Source organism: Microcaecilia unicolor, chromosome 5, assembly GCF_901765095.1.
Source record: "Microcaecilia unicolor chromosome 5, aMicUni1.1, whole genome shotgun sequence".
NCBI lineage: Eukaryota > Metazoa > Chordata > Amphibia > Gymnophiona > Siphonopidae > Microcaecilia > Microcaecilia unicolor.
The window spans coordinates 29,132,571-29,156,933 of NC_044035.1; positions in this window are offsets into that span (position 1 = coordinate 29,132,571).

The following is a 24,363-nucleotide window of genomic DNA, read 5'->3' on the forward strand; positions in this document are numbered from 1 at the left end:
GGTTGTAAGAGTATTTCCCTGTGTGTCTCACCTTGCGGGCCATGGCCTGTATAATTCTATGACAGCAAAATGGAGGCTGTAAACTCTGACCCGCACATCTCCGTGTCAGCAAGAAACAGCTTTGCAGCTTGTGGAAAATTACAGCAGAAGCTCAAAACCAAGGACATGCTGTGGGCAAACCAGGCCCCCCTTATCTCCCTGAGAGGCTGGCTCCAGCAAGGCGGGTGAGAAACAGAAAATGCATACCAAAATGTAACAACTTGAAGGTCAAGAACAACGAACTGTTCTTGCCATGCAGTGAACCGAGGAAGATCCAGATTGGTTCCTGCAGCCACTGGACCAAGAGGTACGGGGAGAGCGGGAACAAAGAAAGGAGTTAGTCGGAAGCCTTGGAAGAAGGTGGAGGTGAAAATAAGACCAGTGAGACCTAATAAGGTCCACCAACTGATGAATTGTGTATCTGGAGGAAAGTATTGTGGTTCAGCTGTATCAGCACGGAGTGACCTGTGCCCTCCTTATCTGCTGTAGAGTTCCCTTCCAGCTGCGACTGAGACTCGCTGTGAATCCAGCTTGAGTCTGAGGAGTATCCTTTGCAAATCCCGAGAGACTGCCATGAAGGTCAGCTTGGTGAGAGACATGGTGATCTATTCCCTATCAGTCGGGGGCTAGTTAGTGGTATTTACCTGAGCAGAAGGCTGGTGCCGTCATACTTGTGATCAGGAGAAGCTGCTAATAACTGTACTACCTCGTAACATAGTGTGACTTATCAGTGGTGTAATATTATCTGGTAACCAGTAAGAATTAGTGTTTAGTAATGTGACGTATGAGTGTAAGTTTTATCAGCCAGTAATTTTGTATTCAGCCAAAGCTTTGCGGAGTTCTATTTTGTATACCTTAGCTCTATTTTCTTACCTGATATACCATAATAAATGCTTTTCTAGTCGCATTCCTTTCTCTCGGAAGAACTGTATAGGCTCTAATCCAAGGTTCTCGCCCCCTAGACCGAGTGCTGAGCAGTCTGTGTGCAGATAGTTTTGTTTGGGAATTTTGGACGCAGATAATTTATTATCTGTGATAACGATCCTACAGGGTTCTAGGCAAAGGTCCAAGGGAAATATATCTCAGAATGAAGGTATGAAAAAGAAGAACCTACTCTGGGAAGTTGAGTCTAGTCAAACTCGAGAGACTGGTAAAATAGTCTACAGTGAATGCAAAACCCTAGGCAGTATGTGTAACTCTGTCAAAGAAGAGGAGTAGGAAGGGACGTCCAAGTATAATTAGATAATGAGGATGCGTTCCAATGAGGTAGTGGTTGAACTGCTGTGGGAGGGCTTCATATTATGTGTTATTGCTCTGTTTCAAAATAGTCTTTTATCACATAACTAGGAATGCACCAGACTACTTACTGTGTAATATGTTTTCTTGTGTATGAAATTGAATTTGGTTCTTATGTTATCTATATTTCCAGATAAAAAAATTACATAAGAACAAAACATAAGAGTAGCCATACCAATGGTCCAACTAGCCCAGTATCCTGTTTTCCAAACAGTGGCCAAGCCAGGTCACAAGTACCTGTTAGAAACCCAAATTGTGACAACACTCCATACTACAAATACCAGGGCAAGCAGTTGCCTCTCATGTCTGTCTCAATAGCAGACTATGGACTTTTCCTCCAGAAATTTGTCCAAACCTTTTCTACACCCAGATACACTAACTGCTGTTACCACATCCTCTGGCAAAGAGTTCCTGAGCTTAACTATTCATTGAGTGAAAAATATTTCATCCTATTTGTTTTAAAAGCATTTCATGAAACTTCCTTCAGTGTCCCCTAGTCTTTGTACTTTTGGAACGAGTAAAAAATTGACTTACTTCTACTCGTTCTACACAAATCAGTATTTTGTAGACCTCAATCCTATCTCCCCTTATCAGTCTCTTTTTCAAGCGGAAGAGCCCTAACCTCTTTAACCTTTCCTCATACAAGAGGAGTTCCATCCCCTTTATCATTTTGGTCACTCTTCTTTGAACCTTTTTTTAAATTCTGCTATCTTTTTTGAGATACAGCGACCAAAACTGAAAGCAATACTCAAGGTGTGGACGCACCATGGAGTGATACAAAGGCATTATAGTATTTTCGGTCTTATTCACCATCCCTTTCTTAATAATTCCTGTTTGTTTGTTTTTTGGCTGCCACTGCACACTGTGCAGAAGATTTCAGCATATTATTTACAACGACACCCAGATATTTTTCTTGAGTGCTGCCCCCCAAGGTGGACACTAACATCAAATAACTACAATTCGGATTATTGTTTCCAATGTGCATCACCTTGCAATTGTCCACATTAAATTTAATCTGCCATTTGGATGCCTAGTCCTCCAATTTCCTAAGGTCTTACTGCAATATTTCACAGTCCACACGTGTTTTAACAACCTTGAATAGTTTTGTATCATCTGCAATTTTGATCACCTCCCTCGTTGTCTCGATTTCCATATCATTTATAAATATGTTAAATAGCTCATAGAAGTAATTGATAAAAGAAAAAACAGACTTTGCACCATTTTCAGTCTCTGATCAGTCTGTTTAGTCTTTCTTAATTTATGTTTATTCAGTCTTTGTTATTGCAAAGAAATACAACAAAGTCTCCAAAGTCGTAAGTAACGTAACAAATCAATTAGATAAGTCAGAGAAATCTTGAGTCAGTCTACAATAATAGGGCAATTAACAAGGAAACACAAGGAAACAGCATAACAAGGAAAAGGCACGCTTGATACTAAGCATATCCAGCCATCTATTAAATTAGAGTGCCAGAAGGCTCGTGACTGAGAAGCAGGAGAAATGAACACAGTTTTGGAATACAACTGGGAGCGTTCATAAAAAATATATCTAATTTCTTAATATGATCTCACACTTATAAAGAAAGCATAAGGTAAATGTAGTCACCGACTGCGTTACCTAGGTCTTAACAAGATTTGCTTCCTCCTTTTCTGTGTATCAAACAACCAGAAACATTCTTATTTTGCAATTCAAAAACAAAAAATCCCTGAGTTTAGTTCACTGTTTCCTCTTTTGATGTCTCCTAGAAATTAGTTAATTCCGAACTATCAAAACACACGTCTTCTCCCCCTGAGGTAAATAATGCATTTTTGAGATGGGGGAGGATGGCACCTTTACCACCTGTAGGAGTTACCTCAAATATTTCATGAGGTGTTATTTAGAGTCCATCCTTCGATGATCACTTGCCTGTCATTGATTTTGGAAAGTTAACTTCTTGTAAAAATAGTACCACCCCCCACTCCAAATATCGTGACTGGCCTCCTTCCTGGCCTTCATTCTTCATAGCTCCTGTGCAGCTACGCTTTGGAGAATTCATGTTATGAAGGATTTTAAACCAAGTCTATAGCTTTTTTTTTCTATTTCTGCAGCTCATTCTTGTTTTGGCTGAGACATTGAACTCCTGATGAAGGCATAAGCTGAAACATGTCTCGTGTAGAGTCCATCCTCAAGGAAATGTATGCTGCGTTCTATTGATGTGTTGTCTTCAAGCAAGCACTAGTATATATCTTAACAAAAGATTTGTGCTTTTACCCTGTCTATCGCTTTGGAGGGGCATAATCAAATGGGGACGGCCATCTATATGGGCGGTCATCTCCAAGGCCGGCCCCGGAAAGCGGCATACCCAATCGTATTATTGAAACAAGATGGCCGGTCATCTTTCATTTCTTGTTTCGATAATACGGTCGGGGCCGGCCAAATCTCAACATTTGGGCCGGCGTTAGAGATGGCTGGTGTTAGAGATCGCCGCCATTGGTTTCCTGACCATAATGGAAACTAATGGCGGCCATCTCAAACCCGGCCAAATCCAAGGCATTTGGTCGTGGGAGGAGCCAGCATTTATAGTGCAGTGGTCCCACTGACATGCCAGGACACCAACCAGGCACCCTAGGGGGCACTGCAGTGGACTTTATAAATTGCTCCCAGATCCATAGCTCCCTTACCTTGTGTGCTGAGCCCCCCAAAACCCCACAAACCCACTCCCCACAACTGTACATCACTACCATAGCCCTTATGGGTGAATGGGGGGCACCTACATGTGGGTACAGTGGGTTTCAGATGGGTTTTGGAGGGCTCACATTTATCACCACAAGTGTAACAGGTAGGGGGGTGGGCCTGGGTCCACTGCAGCACCCACTAAAACTGCTCTAGGGACCTGCATACTGCTGTCATGGAGCTGGGTATGACATTTGAGGCTGGCATAGAATCTGGTACAAAAATGTTTAAAAATATTTTTGGGGGGTGGGAGGGGGTTGGTGACCACTGGAGGAGTAAGGGGAGGTGATCCCCAATTTCCTCCGGTGGTCATCTGGTTAGTTGGGGCACTTTTTTGAGGCTTGGTCCTAAAAATAAATGGTCCAAGTGAAGCCGGCCAAGTGCTCGTCAGAGCCGGCCTTCTTTTTTCCAATATCGTCCGAAGCCAGCCATCTCATAACCACACCCCCATCCCGCCTTCCGTACCCTGCCAAAACGCCCTCTTTAACTTTGGACGGCCCTGCGACGGCAAGCAGTTGAAGGCGGCCAAAATCGGCTTTTGATTATACTGATTTGGCTGGGTTTAGGAGATGGCCGGCCACCTCCCGATTTGTGTCGGAAGATGGCCGGCATTCTCGTTCGAAAATAAGCAGGTTGGTCTCCTAAACTTGTGCACTTACTTAGCCAAACTGAATGCACTTACTTAACCAGACAGAATGTCGTCGCTCTGTCCAAACTCCACTCCTGGACCACCCTAACCTTGCCAGTTAGGGAACGGCCAATAAGAGGAGTTATTCATTGGCGTTAACCAAGTAAGTGCCACTGAATCTCAGCAACTGACCAGCTCAGCGGAGTTTAACTGAGCAGGAGCGTCTCCTGTTTACTGAAACCTCTTTGAATATCAGGTCCTATGTGTTTTACTATTTTAAAAGTAGTATAATTGAAACCCCCCTAAAGAGAGGGTTTATTGAGAAATTGGGAGGAGAGGAGATTTGTGGTCACAATGAGTTTTAAAAGCAGAATTTCTCTTTATGTAGTATTCTGAGAAAATAATGTACAGCGCTGCGTATGCCTTGTAGCGCTATAGAAGTGATAAGTAGAAGGTTTCTGTCATTTTTGCCTTGGCAGCAGCACTGCAGGATAAATGCATCGATTTAATAAATGTTATGTCACTGAGCTAAGGAGAGGGCGGTGGGCAGCACCATATGTTAATTATTCACTGAAGGAAAAACTGGCAGAATGAAACTGACCCGCTTAGAGGAATAGTATCCATTAAATGGAATGGCATAGAGATTAAATGAATTCATTGCTTCGGGTTTCACTGAGGAAGACATGGGAGGGATACCAGTGCCAGAAACGGTATTCAAAGCTGACGAGTCATAGAAACTGAATGAAATCTCTATAAATCTGGAGGATGTAATGGCGCAATTTGACAAACTGAAGCGTAGCAAATCACCTGGACTGGATGGTATTCATCTCAGAGTACTGATAGAATTGAAAAATGAACTTGCAGAATGTTAGTAATATGTAATTTATCTTTAAAATCAAGCATGGAACCAGAAGATTGGAGGGTGGCCAATGTAAAGCTGATTTTTAAAAAAGGTTCCAGAGGTGATCCAGGAAATTATAGACCAGTGAGCCTGACATCGATGCTGGGCAAAAAGATAGAAACTATTATAAAGAACAAAATTATAGAGCATATTCAAAAGCATAGATTAATGAGACAAAGCCAACATGGATGTAGTGAAGGGAAATCTTACCTCACCAATCTATTACATATCTTTGAAGGGGTGAACAAACATATGGATAAATATGAAATGGTCGATATTGTGTATCTGGATTTTCAAAAGGCATATGACAAAGTACCTCATGAAAGACTCCAGAGGAAATTGGAGAATCATGGGATAGGACATCGTGTTCTACTGTGGATTAAAAACTGGTTAAAAGATAGAAAAGAGAGAGTAGGGTTAAATTGCCAGTATTCTCAATGGATTTAGAGATGGGATTACCTAGTGAGGCAAATAAATTTGCTGACGACACAAAGTTATTCAAAGTTGTTAAATCACAAGAGGATTGTGAAAAATTACAAGAAGATCTTATGAGACTGGGGGACTGGGCATTCAAAAGGCAGATGACATTTAATGTTGTGTATATTTTACAGTGCCCGTGCCGCAAATTATACGTAGGTAAGACCAGTAGAAGTTTGAATATGCGTATGAATGAACATAGACCCAGCATTATCCATCAATGGGTAGGTGCTCCTTTGACAGCGCACAGTCTGGCGAAACAACACTCGTTTGATGATTATTCATTATGGGTGATTGACAGCATTTCTGCCCAGAGACGTGGAGGTAATCTCGACAGAAGTTTGCTACAACTCGAGCAGCATTGGATTCACCGTTTACAATCCGTAGAACCGCTAGGTTTGAATGCGAGGGTAGAGTGGTCTGCTTTTTTCTGACACACTGGCGTGGGATATTTCTTCTATAGTAACATCGGTCTGTTCCAACACATAACCCAACCTCCGCCCCCCCCCCCTTCTTGTTCAGTTCCATCAAAAATTTTGGACTTTGACATTTTGAGGGTGTGGGCGCATACGCCGGCATTCTTTTATAAGCAGCCGCCATGTTTAGCGCTTCTGCGGCCATAATGCACAGCCACAGACATTGAGGTAGGTGCGTTTTTGCTCCTCTTTTTTCTTTTTGTTTGTGAGTGGGGAACGGGGTTGGCTACCTCTCATTTTGTTCTGTTTTTTCAACAGTAATTGAATGGTAAGGCAGCAGGGAGTCCCCTGAGGAAGCCATTTGGTGAAACGGGTCCCCGTAGGGACGTTTCGCTACTGTCTCATACTGTTGCCTACAAGATAAGTTGATTTGTCATTTCTGTTATGTTTTTGACTAATTTTTGAAAAATTTTAAAAAATATTTTTGCATCACTATCCAGCTTATAATCGAACGAGAATAACGCCCAAGTTCCGACCTAAATCGGGAGATGGGCGTTCTTCTCACAAAAACAAATAAAGCGGTATAATCGAAAGCCGAACTTTGGACGCTTTCAACTGCACTCCGTCGCGGATGCGGACAAAGTTGACGGGGGCGTATCGAAGGCGTGTCGAAGGCGGAACTGGGGCGTGGTTATCGGGCGAACAGAGATGGGCGCCCTTCGCCGATAATGGAACAGTTTTGAGCTAGAATTTAGGACACTTTTCCTGGACCCTGTTTTTTGACGAATAAGGCCCCCAAAAGTGCCCTAAATGACCAGATGACCCCCAGAGGGAGTCGGGGATGACCTCCCCTGACTCCCCCAGTGGTCACTAACCCCCTCCCACCACAACAAATGATGTTTCACAACTTTTTACTTTCACCCTCAAATGTCATACCCTCCTCCCAAGCAGCAGTATGCAGGTCCCTGGAGCAGTTGTTAGGGGGTGCAGTGGACGTCAGGCAGGTGGACCCAGGCCCATCCCCCCCCCCTACCTGTTACAATTGTGCTGCTTAATGCTACTAGTCGTCCAACCCCCCCAAACCCACTGTACCCACATGTAGGTGCCCCCCTTCACCTCTTAGGGCTATAGTAATGATGTAGACTTGTGGGCAGTGGGTTTTGAGGGGGATTTGGGGGGCTCAACACCCAAGGGAAGGGTGCTATGCACCTGGGAGCTCTTTTACCTTTTATTTGGTTTTTGTAAAAGTGCCCCCTAGGGTGCCCGGTTGGTGTCCTGGCATGTGAGGGGGACCAGTGCACTATGAATCCTGGCCCCTCCCACGAACAAATGCCTTGGATTTATTCGTTTTTGAGCTGGGCGATTTCATATTCCATTATCGCTGAAAAGCAAAAACGCCCAGCTCACACCTTGACGAATAAAACATGGGCGTCTTTTTCTTTTAAAAAATACGATCCGCCCCGCCCCTTCACGGACCCGTTCTCGGAGATAAACGCCCATGGAGATAGGCGTTTCTGTTCCATTATGCCCCTCCACATAATCACAAGTACCACATAGTTGGGGGTTTTGACCTATGATCGAAGCCAACACTGTGCTATAATGGCTGTACCTTATAACAGCGTAACTGCAGCACAGGCGCCTGAGGTCTTTTCCCCGATTTTTATAACAATTTTCATTTGTACGGCAGTAGTCACAGTCTACCTGCTTTCCCCATTTGTTTCCCCACTTGTTTTGATTGGATTGGTTTAACTATTTGCCAGAGGGTTTCCAGTGTTTTTGTTATTCTATAACACTACTACTACTACTTATCATTTCTATAGCGCTACAAGGCTATACACCATACACAAAAAGACAGACCCTGCTCAAAGAGCTTACAATCTAGATAAGACAGGCAGACAGACACAACAATTAAGGGTAAGGGAATAAAGAGGTGAGGATAAAAAGGACAGGGCAAGCGAGCAGTGGTTAGGAGTCAAAAGCAGATAACACTGCACATAAGTTGTAGGAATACCTATGCAACCCCCATGGCCATACCCAGTTTTGAGATCCACATGGTAGAATTTACATGGACTACTTTGACGCGAGTAGTGCACATAAATACTAATTAGTGCCAATAATTGCTTGTTAACTTCCATTTATTTATTTATTTTTCACATTTGTATCCTACATTTTCCCACTGATTGCAGGGTCAAAGTGGCTTACAATAATACTGTAATAAAGTTGCAATGCAAATACGTACAGTTTTGCAAATTAAGAAACAAGGTAGGAATAACAATGGAACAGCAATAGTTATTAAGTAAGATAGAATTAACAATTAATCAATAATAAAATGAGGAAGATAACAACGTGTAATTATTGGCTTGTTAACCAATTGAGTTCCACGTGCAACTCAAGATGCAGTCTATGGAATTTGCAGGATAATGCGCCCATGCGTACAACACACACATGCAAATTGCATGTCTAGATAAGAATATTATGCACATATTCATATCACACATACTGTGTTAGTTTATTTTTCTAAGGCAGGCTAATTGCAAACCTAACACATTTGTTTTTAAAAGCTTTTCTTTTTAGGTTCTTGCAAGTGGCGGAGTGGCCTAGTGGTTGGGGTGGTGGACTTTGGTCCTGGGGAACTGAGGAACTGAGTTTGATTCCCACTTCAGGCACAGGCAGCTCCTTGTGACTCTGGGCAAGTCACTTAACCCTCCATTGCCCCATGTAAGCCGCATTGAGCCTGCCATGAGTGGGAAAGCGCGGGGTACAAATGTAACAAAAATAAAATAGATACTATTGGAGATTCTACATGGAATGTTGCTATTCCACTAGCAACATTCCATGTAGAAGGCTGCGCAGGCTTCTGTTTCTGTGAGTCTGACATCCTGCACATACGTGCAGGATGTCAGACTCGCAGAAGCCTGCGCGGCCACATTGGTGATCTGCAAGGGCCGACTTCTACATGGAAAGAACCAGGCACACCCATTAAAGGGGGGCCGACCACAACTGGGCTGAAGGCCAGCAAAGACAGAAGTGTGGGGGAGGGTACAGGGAGGGCCCAGCTAGAGAGCAGAGGTAGTAGTGGGAGGGAAACAAGGGGTAGCAAGGGGAGGGGGCAGGAAAAAAGGGGAGGAGCAAGGGAGGAGGAGAGAGGAATTTGAACTGCACAGGAAGTCCTTTTGAATTTGGAAGCAGGAGAAGAGCAACCCTGGGCAGCAGCTCCTGAAATTTTTACAGGCACATGTTTTGTGTCTGCCCTGGGCAGAGCTTGTGCAGAGTACAGCCAAAGAAGCTCTTACAGCAGAGCACGATATTCCAGCAAATTGAGAACAAATTTTATGGTATGTAGACATTTAAAACTTTGTGCAAGGCATTTTAGCTTTCTCCTGCCGACCCCCATTTAGTTTTTCCAGGATGGCCGGCCATCTCGGGTTAGCTGCCTATCTCACGGCATTACGTGCACTAGGCTAGAGTCCCACATACGCTGCCCATGGCGCATGGCAGATGGGTTTGCCACAGCGCGGTTGCCATTTTTGGCCGGCCATGCAGTGCTCACAATCTGCAGTGCATAGCACGGCACTGAGGCACGACTAGGAAGACCTTGTGCACAGTACTGAACCGAGGCACAAACTATCTCAGGGAGACGAAAACACCTTTAATGGTACGTCATTTTTGCTCTTCTCCTGCCTCAGCGGCACACCGCACGTTAAGATGCGGTGATGGCCGGCCACTAATAATTGGCCGACAGTTACGCACTATACAGCAACGGACCTTCGAGCCCCGTTGTGGCTGGCCACGCCGTGTTATCTAATTTGAAAAATAAATGCGGTATAAGCCGTCCATGCCATTACGGCGACGGACCTTAAGCCCCGTTATGGCCGGCCACACCAGATTTTCGATGTAATGCGGCAAAAATGAGTGCAGTATAAATTGTTCATGCTGTATAAGCCGCCCAGGCCACGCAGAGCTATACAAGCCCCATTGTGGTCTGCCACGCCGTGTTATCTAATTCGGTAAAATTTAGTGCGGTATAAGTTGCCCATGTTGTATAAGCTGCCCATGTCACGCAGCACTACGGCCATGCTGTGTTTTCTACTCGGTCGACTACGCTTCATCCTAAACGTTACTTACCGGCGCCATGTCTGTATGATTGGTCTGCCATGCGATATTTGAGATGCGGGTTTTTGCAGAAACGTCCACATTGCGATCCTCGCTAGTCAGGGTCTTCTCTTGCGGGCCACTTAGGGGGAGTCCCAAATTGGCGGGACATGCGCTTCGCTACGCGTTGTAATTGCCCGCCCATACAGTCGGCCATTAACCTACAGAGGCACGTACGGCAGCGGTGAATTTCGATAGGGTGGCCATTTGCATGAGTGCCGATTGTAAAAACGGTGGCCACTTTCAATACACTGCCCATTCTGACTAGCAGTAAAATTTGGAAAAGGCAGCCAGTTTTATGGCGCTAAAATTCACTAGAATGGACATTCCAAATACAAATTTAACCGCAGCGGCCACCTTGGATACCGCACGCATTTGTGTCTTTGACACACGGCACAGGCTGGAACAATTGATATCATACCGTTTGGTGCCAGCATAGCGGGACACAGTACTTAGGGGCATCAGACAAACATATCGGTTACAGTATGCTACTCTCAGCTGCCGTTAGGACCATGTCCACGGGGGGAAGGGTTGGTACAACAGTGTTAGTCCTAGAGGGCCATGTGCACTTAGCGGCCATTTTTACTAGAGCGGCCATGTGGACTAAAGCAGCTAATTTGAAAACGGTGGCCATTTTGATAGAAGGACCACCAGTCTTACTGATTTATCTGCCGGATTTACAGGGGCCTGGCCATTTTAATTTTAGCGGCCCATTTTGCATACGGCAGCCGTTTTGACTACCAGGCCAAATTTGAATGTAACAGCCATCGCCCGTGGGGCTTTAGGCCAGCCATTTAAGGAAGGGCGCACTGCGCAGACAGCATGCAGTCGGATATGTAGCTGTGAGCAAGGAGGGTACAGTTTACACAGGCACCATAGGATGCATGCAGCGATTGAGGAAGCCGGCGTCACCACAATCAGTTATTATGAGGTCATTTTGCTTTAAATTGTCTATTCTTTTAGTCTCTCCATTGCAGTAATGTCATTGTAGTGTGCGAAGGAGACATATGCACCAGCAAGGCCAGCCAAGCGGCCCACCAAAACTCCGCCAGCTAAGACGCGGAGTGCTGTGGCCCCAGACCTTAGAAGTCACAGTGGACCTACACCACAAGCACAGACGGTGCGGGGGCCTGCAAGGGAGGTAGCAGCACCGCAGACTCCACCTCCATAGTTGCGGGGCTACCGCCAGTACCGGCAAGGGGTAAGTCTAATGACAGCACCACACTCCTTCCAGCGCAGACGCATGACATAACTAGATATGCAGTATGGGACGATAAGAACGGGTAACGGAGCCCAATATGGCAGGACAGAATGCGGTTGTGGCACCGGTCGGTGCACAGGGGACCAGTCAGGATGTGGGAGTACTTAATCACAGGAGCGATGCATTAGGTACCGTTCTCACAATACAGGTGGATCGATATCTTCTCCCTCCTTGTGTGGGAGTTGCATGAGGAGGGTACCGTAGGCAGGGATAGCGTAACAGATAAGAAGCCCAAGATATTTGGGTCCTTCATGGGCTGGTCGGAGGCTGTTCACATACTTAGCACACATACTTAGCTGTTCACATACTCAGGACACTCACTATAGTGAAGGAAACGGAAAGGGGCCCGGACTTGGTGTGGGATATGGAATATAATTTTAAAAGCGCATGAGATATTTAGGGGACGGGCATGGCTTAACTAAGATATTAAATTTACAAGAAAGCAGTGCAGACAATCCATTCATATCTGGTCAGCAACAGTGGTAGTCCTGTCAGGCAATGCCGTCAGGACAAAGGCAGGACGGAGGCAGCGGACATTGCACCTAGCACCCGACACGCCCGTGCGGGCAGGCATGCTGCAGGGCAAGGCAGGCTCCCCAGAGACAGGGAACAGCAATCTAGTAACACGGGACAGGGTACTGAGGGAGCTAGCGCTCCCCCCATCAAGCTTATGAGACAGGAGAAAGCAACCTATTAACTCAGGACAGGGTCTGGAAGCCATCAAGCTTCAAGGTTAGCCCGTTACCCTGACAGAACGGGTGCATCACCACAGGTTTCCGACAACACCACAGTGACAACACTACCCCAACAATGTATCCTCGATTCACATGCATCGACAGATAGCTGCAGGCAAGATTACCAAAGAACTATTGCTAGGCTGCATAGCGGGGCTGTTTGAGGACCCGCCCTTCAAGGCAACAACAGTGTCTCCGCTAGACATAATACCAAGGAAGGAGCTGGGGAAAGGTAGGCCCAGTCGTAATTTGTCCCGCCACATAGGAACATCAGTAAATGACTACATTGACCATAGCAGCTGTACAGTACAATATGCATCTGTAGACAATGCCATTCAAATAATTCGGCGGCAAGGCAACTAGGCACATTGGGCTAAGGTGGACGGAGATTCGGCTTTTCGCACCTTGCCTTTACACCCACAGCCCTTTCCCTTGTTAGGTGTCAGGTTCCAGGAGAGGTTTTATTGCGATAAATATGTCCCCATGTGTGGCCACATCTAGTGCGCATACTTCAAAGAGCTTAGCATGTTTGTGCACGGGGTAGTGGAGCAACTAGCCCCCGCTAGGTCTCTGGTCCTCATCTGGAGGACTTCCTGTTCAAAGACCGGGAATCACAAGAGTGGACGGATGTTTTACAGGTCTTTATCCACTTGGCACAGAAATTGGACATCCCATTAGCCGTTGAAAAAACAGTAGACCCACGGCGAATCCTTACATTATAGGTATTGAATTGGAACTAGATGTTCCAGACTGCCGGCTGACAAAATTGATAAGCTTGCCAGAGCGGCGAATACGAGGTGGCACTGTAAAAAAGCAAGGCTGAAGCAGGTACAGGAACTCCTGGGTCCAGTAGGCTTCGCAATAAGGGTGATTCCCAATAGCTTTAGCAACATCGGGAACCAACAAAGCGCATTTTCATCTCAGACGTACACAGGACATCAAGCGAGATTTAGCAGGTTCTTGGCCCATGGGATTTCATTTTGGCACGATTCACCCACTCTCACGGAAGCCCTGCATTTTCTTTACAGATGCGGCAGATTTACTTCCAGGGAGCGTGGTGCGCAGCAAGCTCGGGTTTCAGCAGGGACCACGTAGGATATCATGTTTCCTGGGGGGACCTGGCATATCTCACAAGTCAATTGTAATTCCCTCAGACAATATGGCAGTAGTTGTCCGCCATGCACTTCCCACAAGTTATGTGTGCAGACAGATAGTTCCGCAGTGATTACAGCTAAACATATACCAGGCAGGGAGAATGGTTATAGTGGATGCTCTTTCTCGTTTTTAGAGCGCAGACCCGGAAATGGGACCCGATGCTGCGATAGTTAACAGATATCTCGCGGACAAGATACACAACCGCACATATAGTCAACACTTAGAAGAGAAGGGTGGTACTGATATATTCCCGGCCCCCGGCATGTATGAAGGGAATTAGCAGAAACCAGGTCTCAATCATGTTCGCAGCCATCAGTTTTCTCGCCAAAGCGGTGGCTGTCCAAAATCCATCTAGGTCATTTGTTGTCACGAGACTGATGAAAGGATGGGGCAGGCCGGGAGTACCCTACCCAGGTAAAAGAAAACCCAGTACCGGCAGGGAAATGGGCCGTCTCTTTGCATCATTAGAGGAGATAAGTGACACTGAGTTTGAGGGCCGTCGAGTCAAATGCGCATTCTCATTAGCTTTGCATGGTGCTCTGCGAGTCAGTGAGTTGGTGGCTACGTACAAGCATGCCCACCATGGCATGTCCCTCTTAATACGTGACGCGGCCATTACAGCCGCGGCAACTGACCTACTTATTCACAAATCAAAATGGATCGGAACGGACATGCCCTGTCCTGAACCTTTAAGCCGACTTAAAACAAAGACCAAAGACCAGCCTGCTGATTCATACACTATGTACAGTACCCACTCATTTAGGATTAGGGCAGCTACGGCAGTGGCAGCGCTAGGAGTGTCCATAGAGGCCATCAAAAGACTGGGCCGATGGCGACCTAATGTATATAAGCGCTACATCAGACCCATCTAGTGTATACAAGCGGTACATTGGACCCATTAAGGCATCCACAGCAAAGTGATAATGGTTGCTTGCACTGTGCTAACATGTTGCTTCTGATTATATTCTGTTACAGGTATCCATATCCAGAATGAGCTGCAGCGGATTTGGATATGCGGTCACTCATCACTTGTATGTACATTGGGCACAGGGAAAGGCGGTGGGCGCATAGAAGGGCAGCAGTGAGACCGAACAGTGAGAGCCTGGGTTGTCAGAGCGATAGAGGAGCCAGGGAGATAGAGTAGCCATAACAGGGTATAGGTAAGGGAGGGAGGCTTCAGGCATTCTTGTGTGCATTAAAAGTCATACGATCCCACATGACTTGCGAATAGATACAAGCCATAGCGTTAGGGCATGACCGCAGCCAGGAGGGGTGGGGGACCACGGCAAACGAGGTGTCGTTGCCGTGGCCTGTGGCGTTAGACTACAATGTTTACGCACAGCCAGCAATGGGTACACAGCAGCTTGACACATAACAGTTACAAGTTTGGGGTAACTACTGCTGCAGAAAGAGTTGTGTGGAAAATTATCAAGTTGATGCAAATGGTAGGCTTGCATGTGAGCAGCCTTGTTATAAGGAAACAACGTGTATACAGCTTGTCTCCTGGCTTGGGCGGCCGGGAGGCCTAGAACGTCATTTTGTAAATGTGGTAGGTGCCTCCTTCAACGGGAAACAACGTGTATACAGCTTGTCTCCTGGCTTGGGCGGCCGGGAGGCCTAGAACGTCATTTTGTAAATGTGGTAGGTGCCTCCTTCAACGGGAAACAACGTGTATACAGCTTGTCTCCTGGCTTGGGCGGCCGGGAGGCCTAGAACGTCATTTTGTAAATGTGGTAGGTGCCTCCTTCAACGGGAGACACCAAGTGACATCGGGTGCTTGGAAAACAGCACAGGGGGCCACAGGGGCTTGGTACGGCTTGGCCTGTGGCCCAGAATATGCAACTACGTGTAGAAGCTGTGTACCCGGGTAGAAATGCATGCTGGCATAATGATTAGTAGAAGATGTAATGTAATTTGTTTAAGTTGTAACAATTTTGATGTTCCTGGCTGCGGCCAAAATAAATCCAATTCTATCGAAGATACGGCTTGTAGTGTGGTATTGAAGGGGGCGGGGGTTGATACGTCTGAGTGTGTGCCGAATGCCCGAGTTGTGTTGCAGTGGAATAGCAACATTCCATGTAGAATCTCAAATAGTAGCAACAGTGGAGGAGTGGCCTAGTGGTTAGGGTGGTGGACTTTGGTCCTGAGGAACTGAGTTTGATTCCCACTTCAGGCACAGGCAGCTCCTTGTGACTCTGGGCAAGTCACTTAACCCTCCATTGCCCCATGTAAGCCGTATTGAGCCTGCCATGAGTGGGAAAGTGCGGGGTACAAATGTAACAAAAATAAAATAGATACTATTAGAGATTCTACATGCACTAGGAACATTCCATGTAGAAGGCTGTGCAGGCTTCTGTTTCTGTGAGTCTGACGTCCTGCACGTACATACGTACGTGCAGGATGTCAGACTTACAGAAGCAGAAGCCTGCGCGGCCACATTGGTGATCTGCAAGGGCCGACTTCTACATGGAATGTTGCAGTGGAATAGCAACATTCCATGTAGAATCTCAAATAGTAGCAACAGTGGAGGAGTGGCCTAGTGGTTAGGGTGGTGGACTTTGGTCCTGAGGAACTGAGTTTGATTCCCACTTCAGGCACAGGCAGCTCCTTGTGACTCTGGGCAAGTCACCTAACCCTCCATTGTCCCATGTAAGCTGCATTGAGCCTGCCATGAGTGGGAAAGTGCAGGGTACAAATGTAACAAAATATAAATAAATCTTATTAGTGCACGAAACCTGCATGACTATGGGAGGATCATGGGCATTCCTAAAAATTACACACACTGTTATAGAATATGCCTGATCCATGCCTAAGTTATGTGTGGGCATTTACACCAGGTTTTAGTTGGCATAAATGGTCACGTCTACATTTTAGTCATGGGAATGGGCGCTACATGTATTCTGTAAACTGCACCAAACCTTTGTTTGTTTTTTAAATTATGGTACTCTTGTGGAGGGTGGATTTGTTGCCTTCTGATTAGTGTTCTTACCTGTAAGAAAACTTCTTTAAACCAAGATGGGTTTACTTTTCTTTTGTCTGGAAAAAAAATGTTAAACTTGGTAAAGGGGTCCTTTTACTAAGGTGCACTGAAAAATGGGCTGCGCTAGTGTAGTCACGTGTTTTGGGCGCACGCAGATCTTTTTTTCTGCACGCCTGTAAAAAAGGCCTTTTTTTTAAATTTTTGCCGAAAATTGGCACGCGTCCATTTTGGGTCTGAGACCTTAGTGCCACCCATTGACTTAGAGGTAAGGTCTCACATGGTAATTGTGCGGTAATCGTGTACAGACGTAGAATGACAATTACTGCCCGGTTTCTGCCGCATGCAAGAAAATAATTATTTTCCAGTGCACTTGGCGGACACGCATAAAAAACAAAATTAACGTCCGGGCCACACGGTAGCCGGGCGGTAACTCCAAATTGACGCGCATAGGACGCACTTGCGTGTCTACACGGCTTAGTAAAAGGGCTCCAAAGTGACTTTTGGTTTGAATGAATAAAGATTTATTTTTAAAAGTGAAAAAAATCCTTTAAGTAGTAGAAGAATCCATTACAAACCCTGTGTTTTACTTCCAGACATATCCACAAACAAATATCCACCCAACCATTTATTGGTCTCCTGGAGCCCTTAAACATTAATATATTTACTTCTACTCCGCATGTGTAAATAAGACCAGGACCAAACACTTCTGCTTTGGAAATAATTTTGGCATATCATTCCCTCTTTCGTCTCCCTCCCTCTTTTCTTCCATTAAATTGGAGCCATCGAAACACTGTAATAATTCTTGCACAGCTTTGCATGCCTAAAATGTAGAAATTATCATTTGAAGCAATGCCAACCAACTAGATTCATCTCCTTGAGTAATGTTTTAATAATAATGTTGTAAAGTTCAAATAAAACTCTGTTTACTGTGCACTGGGGAGCCTTTTGTAAATTTAACAGAACAAGTGGTAGTATTTATCTTGTGTAAATGGAAATGATGCTTTTAAATTGTTTTAATTTTAATTCTCAAAACCACAGCTGCAATTTTCGTGCTTGATGACAGGAAGGCCATCTGATAATATATTGACTTCTTCTTGACCGTACAGATGGAACAGGTGACAATATCCACCGCACTGCATACAATATTGAGTTCATATTGTTGAGAAAGGAACAACAATTTATTTTCAAATGGCAGACGGTAGCCCCAGGGGGCTTGAATAAGGACATAGTTGGTTGTCGTCAGTGAGCGTAGGAGTTGCCTTTAAAAATGGTGAGTAATGTTAGAGTGCTGAAATGTACATGCGTCAGCGTCTGACCAATGCCCGGAGAAGAGAGAGAAACAGTCTCCATTGCAGGTTAGTACAATAATTAAATATGGAGTTTAAATATAAATAATGAACAATTCGTTTGGGGGATTGTGTTGTAGATAATGTTCTTCTGAGGATGCCATTCATGGTGAAACATGCCAGCATGTAGAGAACGGAAGAAGTATGCGAACGGAAGAAACTCTTGTAAACACTGTGGGAGTAAGCACGTTCACAGATATTGAATTGATGGCGATACAATAGCCCGGAGAAGGAGTGGAGACTATCATTTTATAGCACGTCTGCATGTACTGGAGAAGCCTGCACTTACAAGATAAGCTGATTTGGAGATTTCCTCATAAGAGTGAATAATTCTATGTGTTGGTATTATATAGAGAATAAGAACATTGGTAGGGTGGAGAACTCCAGTGCAATGATGGTGATTGGAAGTGCTAATTAAGAGGAGATAGCGCCTAGGGCTATGTTGAGCACTCAAGTCTGAGCACTGTTCATTATATTTTAAGAAAAATTAATATTTTTTAAGTGGTTTCACAACATATAGTTAATTAAATCTAAGCTGCCAAATTCCATACCATTCCTCTAACTTTACTAAATCCTTTCTCATGTTATCCACACCATCAGTGATGTCTAACCTACTGCAGATTTTGGTATCATCCACAAATAGGCAGACCTTACCAGACAGTTCTTCAGTAATATCGCTTACAAATATGTTAAAAAGAACAGGCCCAAGAACCGAACCTTGCAGCATATCACTGGTGACATCCTTTTCCTCAGAATGAGCTCCATTTACCACTACCCTCTGTCACCTTCCACTCAACCAGTTCCTAACCCAGTCAGTCACTTTAAGGCCCATTTGGAGGGCTCTCTGTTTATTTATTAGTCGTCTATGTGGATCTATGTCAAAGGCTATTCTAAAATCTAAATACACCACATTTACCATTCTCCCTCAATCCAACTCTCTGGTCACCCAGTCAAAGAAATTAATCAGATTTGTCTGACAAGACCTGTCTTTAGTGAATCCATGTTGCCTTGGGTCCTGTAATCCATTGGGGTCTAAAAACTTTACTATTCTCTATTTTAAAAGCATCTCTATATATAAAAGGCACCATCAACGTTCTAAATGAAGCCTCCAGCCGGAAGTGTGAAGGGGGAGAGATATCCGGTTTCCCCATGAGTGTCTGCCCCGCCCTCGCTCTCTCTGTAACACAAACAGTGAAGGAAAACACAGCAAAGCACGAAATCAAATCGCTCTCTCTGTAAGAGTGAAGGACTCAGAGGGGGGAGGGGAGAGAGGGCAGAAGCCCTCACTATCTCTGTAACACAAACACAGCACAGCAAGAAACTTAACTCCGAGGGGGGAGGGGACAGACAGCACAGGGGAAGGGAGAGAGGGCAGGGACACACACACTCCCATATGCACACAGAAGAAAACCTTGCTAGCCCCCGTTTCATTTGCATCAGAAACGGGGCTTTTTTACTAGTTTCCATTAATTTACTTACCACAGAAATCAGACTTACTGCCCTGCAGTTCCCAACCTCTTCCTTGCTTCTACTTTTGTTGAGAGGGACTATATCTGCTGTTCTCCAGCCCTCTGGGACCACTCCAACCTAACATTTTGGGTGGGCCCAGAGCTAATATGGGTGGACACTGTGTATATAGGTATGAGCAGTGTTTCTTGCTACAAAATAATGCATTAGAATGCACTTGATGGATTAATAAGTAGTATGGCCAACATCTGCCCTGCATCAACATATGGAAAAACCAATATTTTAAAATATGCTTAGATTATCCCACAACTTAAACTTGACCAGGCGTAAGTCTACTATAATGGCAAATATCTCAACACACATGACAGGATCCTACAGTATAATTACAGCAATGATATTATCCTTCAAATTTTGCTTCTCTACCCTTCCATCCAGCCCCGTAGCCCGGCATCAACCCTCCTGTTCTCTACCCTCCCCCTCCCCCACCCATAGTCTGTAAACTTGACCCATTGGTGGCCCTTGAAAACTGGGCATGAAGATCAAGGTGCTATTTGATAAAAATAAAATGTGTCCTGGTGAATTAAGTCTTCACTTAAAACTAAGAAAATTATTGTTCTACCACCTCTCAAATAAAGTGAAATAAATCAGTGTCGCAATGAAAATAAACATAAAAATAATAATAATAAGGAGGAAAAAGATCTCAAACGTCCAAACTGTGGTAGCCTTTTTTTGTTGTACAAAGATTGCTTTTCTCCTAGGTTAAGCATTTGTTGACTCTTATTGCAATCCTGGGCAGGGTCAATGACAGCTTTGCTTCCTGAACATTTGAATAAAGTACTGTGCAGTGGAACGTTAACCCTATTATCCCATCTGGCATGTATATTAGGAAGAGTTTAATATATTTTCTAATTGTATAAGCAGACCCTTAATTATTATTCAGGTATCAGTGAACCATTAAGTTTACTTTTCACCTTTACACTTCAGAGAAATAAAAACAAAATGAGCTTGAAATGCCTAAAATCCAGTAGCATTGCTATTATTAAGCAGATATTCAGCTAGGGTTGGGGGGGGGGTGTGGGCTGGAGGGGGGGGGGATCAGACTGGAAAGGGAGATTGGAGGGTCTCTGCATTTTTTAAAAATGTGAGTTCTGAGCAATATTCAGCCAGCACCCGCATAGCTAAGCTCATGAATTTGGGACTACTGAAAAGCAGTCTTACATTCACTCACTTAGCGGTGCAGGTTCTTGAACTGAATACTGCCAATACTCACATAACTGCTGGCTCCTCCACAAGGCACCCCCCAGTTCTGTCCCTGACCTGCCCACTTTTTTATGGCGGGTCAGAGCCGATATTCAGGGGCACCATCCAGTTAACTGTATGAGGAGAGACTTGTCAACCTGAACATGTATTCCTTGGAGGAAAGGCAAAGCAGGGGTGACATGATACAGACGTTCAAATATTTGAAAGATATTAATCTGCAAACAAACCTTTTCCGGAGATGGGAAGGCGGTAGAACTAGAGGGCATGAATTGAGGTTGAAAGGGGGCAGACTCAGGAGTATATTTAAGGAAGTATTTTTTCACAGAGAGGGTGGTGGATATATGGACTGCCCTCTCGCGGCAGGTGGTGGAGATGAAAATGGTAATGGAATTCAAACATGCGTGGGATAAACACAAATGAATCCTGTTTAGAAGGAATGGATCTATGGAATCTTAGTGAAGATTGGGTGGCAATGCTGGTAATTGGGAGGCAAAACCAGTGCTGGGCATACTTCTACAGTCTACGCCATGATCGTAACTGAATAGATATGGATGGACTGGAGTGTAAATTTTAAGGGGCTTCGACGTTAGCTTCAGAACTTTTAGTACAAGAACAGTGCTGGGCAGACTCCCATGGTCTGTGTCCTGAGAATGACAAGGACAAATGAAACTCGGGTATGCATGTAAAGTATCACATACCATGTAAAATGAGTTTATCTTGTTGGGCAGACTGGATGGCCCATTCAGGTCCTTATCTGCTGTCATTTACTATAACTGACGCTGAATATCATCACTTGGGAAGTCATAAGCCTCTCCTGCCCGCTTAAATTGCTTTCAATATCGGGCAGTGGAAATTTAACACCTGTGCTAATAAGCTTACTCCAGTGGCACTGCAAGTTACTTGGATGTCGATGGTTAATTTGAACTTCAGCTTTGAAACTGGTTTATTTTTTTCCCCACTTTGACAACCTCAAACAAATAAGAAATTATAGGTTGAAATTAGCAATCAAGACAGTTGTTTGTTAATGTATCATTGCTTTCATCACAGAGTTATTTCTTTGCAAGTTTATAAAAGACTATAACAAAAATTAGCAGGGTACGCACAAAGACGGAGAAGCATGCTTATGTTTGAGCCTCACAGTTTGTATTTGTTAAAAGCCTGTTCCCTCTCCCTCTGCCTCTAGAAAATGAAATAGAAAGTATAAATATTTGTTTCGATATGTCAAAGCTGCTGCTACGACGGATATTTATAATTAAATCCATTGTGTCGCTAATGGTGAAATGCACGTCTGCAAAAGGATGAATGCACACAGATCTATGCACCATGTAGCAAAGTTGTTAATTATATATTCACTCAGTACTGTGCACATGTCTCAAACTGAGTTAAAGATGATTAAATACTTGAAATCTCTGCATCGACATCAGCGGCATGAACTACTGAGACAGAAACTAACAACATTAGAAAGTCAAAAAGCGATGGCACCAGAGTAACATCTAGTAAGCTCTCATTTGCATGAATGGGGAGACACAAATAATCAAAGATTTGGTTAATTTGTGGTGTATGGAGAAGAATAATGATTTCTTCTATTGTTGATATTATGTGCATATTTTGCGATTTTAATAGGAAGTCAGTCAAGTCTGAATTTCTCTTAAAAGATAAGCGTTGCCGAGTGTAGTGGAGGGGAAATAATGTTTCACAGTAGAAGCTCTTTTAGGAGTCAGATATAATATGAGCAATTAAAAATTGTTCAGGGTGGCTAAAGGTACCTTATAGAGTTGATTTTTGTGTTATTTAGATGAGAGACACTGAAAACAAAGTCACAAGAAGGCAAATCAAGACTAAAGAAGACTGAAGTTACACTACCTCAGAGGCTGAGACCAACTTACATGGTTGTTGTGCCACAGACCTATGACTGTTGCAATAAATACCTAAAAATAGTCATATATCCTGGGATTCTATATACCACGCTGAGATTTCCACGTGGAAACTGAACCATATTCCATAACAATGCGCGAGCTAATTGGTTAACAAGCTAATCAGCGCTGATAATTGGATGTTAACAACCAATCAGCACTAATTGGCATTAATTAGAATTTATACGCACTACTTGCTAAGCGTCTTAACGTGGTGCGCATAAGTTCTAAAGTCACACAGTTGAAAAGGGGCATGACCATGGGTGGGTTGTGGGTGTATCTAAAATCTATGTGCATTGTTACAGAATACACCCGCTCTGCACCTAATTTAGGTGTTGGGATTTACACCAGGTTTTACCTGGCACAATTGGCTGCAACTAAATGCAATCGCCTGGACCGGTGCGCGACATATTTCAATAAACCGTGCAGAAATTTAGGCTTGTTCTATAAAGTACACCTAAATTAAGGCATACTTTATAGAACACACCAGCAAATGTCATTTTGGCCCCAAATTTATAGGTGTGATATATAGAATCTACTCTATGACTGTGTGTGTGTGTGTGTGGGGGGGGGGGGGGGGGTCATTTCTTTCTTTTTTTAATGTTTCCAAGGTAAGAGGAGGCCTGGGATTTATTTATTTATTTATTTATTGGCTGCATTTGTAGCCCACATTTTCCCACCTATTTGTAGGCTCAATGTGGCTTACAATATGTTATAACGATAATCACATTAATGGAATAAGAATTACAGAGTATTGTTACAAATAATGTGCATAAGAATAGCATGTAGGATTAGAAGTAGATAAGTAGATAAAGCATAACATAATGAGACCAGGCCAATATATAATATTCAATAATGAAGGTGTAATTAAAATGAACAAATTAGAAGGGTTCCAAGTAGTTATATCTGGTGTAGTTTAGGAAACAGTTCGTTATAGAAAAGTATGGAAAAGTTATGGAAAAGTAAAGGCAGAAGTCAGTGGTTATATAGAAACGTGGATAAACACTATATAGCCTATCCAGTCTTCCCATCCATGCCATCTACTCCCCCTTTCACCCCCTATGTACTTGTTCCAAGCTGTCTTGAATTCAGATACTGTTGTCTCCACCACTTCCACTGGGAGGCATTTTCACAAATTCATCACCCTTTCCATGAATAAGTATTTCATCAGGTTACCACTGAGTCTATCCTCTTTTACCCTCATCCTATGCAGTGGCGTAGCAAGTGGGGGGGGGGGGGGCGGGAGGGGCAGTCCGCCCTGGGTGTCAGCTCAGGGGAGGGTGCTCCCTGCCAGCTCCCCCCCCCTCGGCGAATTGACACCCCCCTACCTTTAAAAAGCATATCGGGAGGCGAGGCGCAGCGCCTCGCGCCTGCCCTGCACGTAAAAGAAATGTGGACCGTCGGGTCTTCCCTCGCTCTATCTGTCCCGTCCTCCGCTGACGCAACTTCCTATTTCCGCAAGGGCGGGATAGATAGAGCGAGAGAAGGCCCGACGGTCCACATTTCTTTTACGTGCAGGGCTCCCGATATTCTTTTTAAAGGTAGGGTGCGGGAGCTTGTCGTCCGGGGGGGGGGGGGGGGTGTCATCGTGCTGCACCCGGGGGGGTGCAACGGTGAACCGCCTCGCC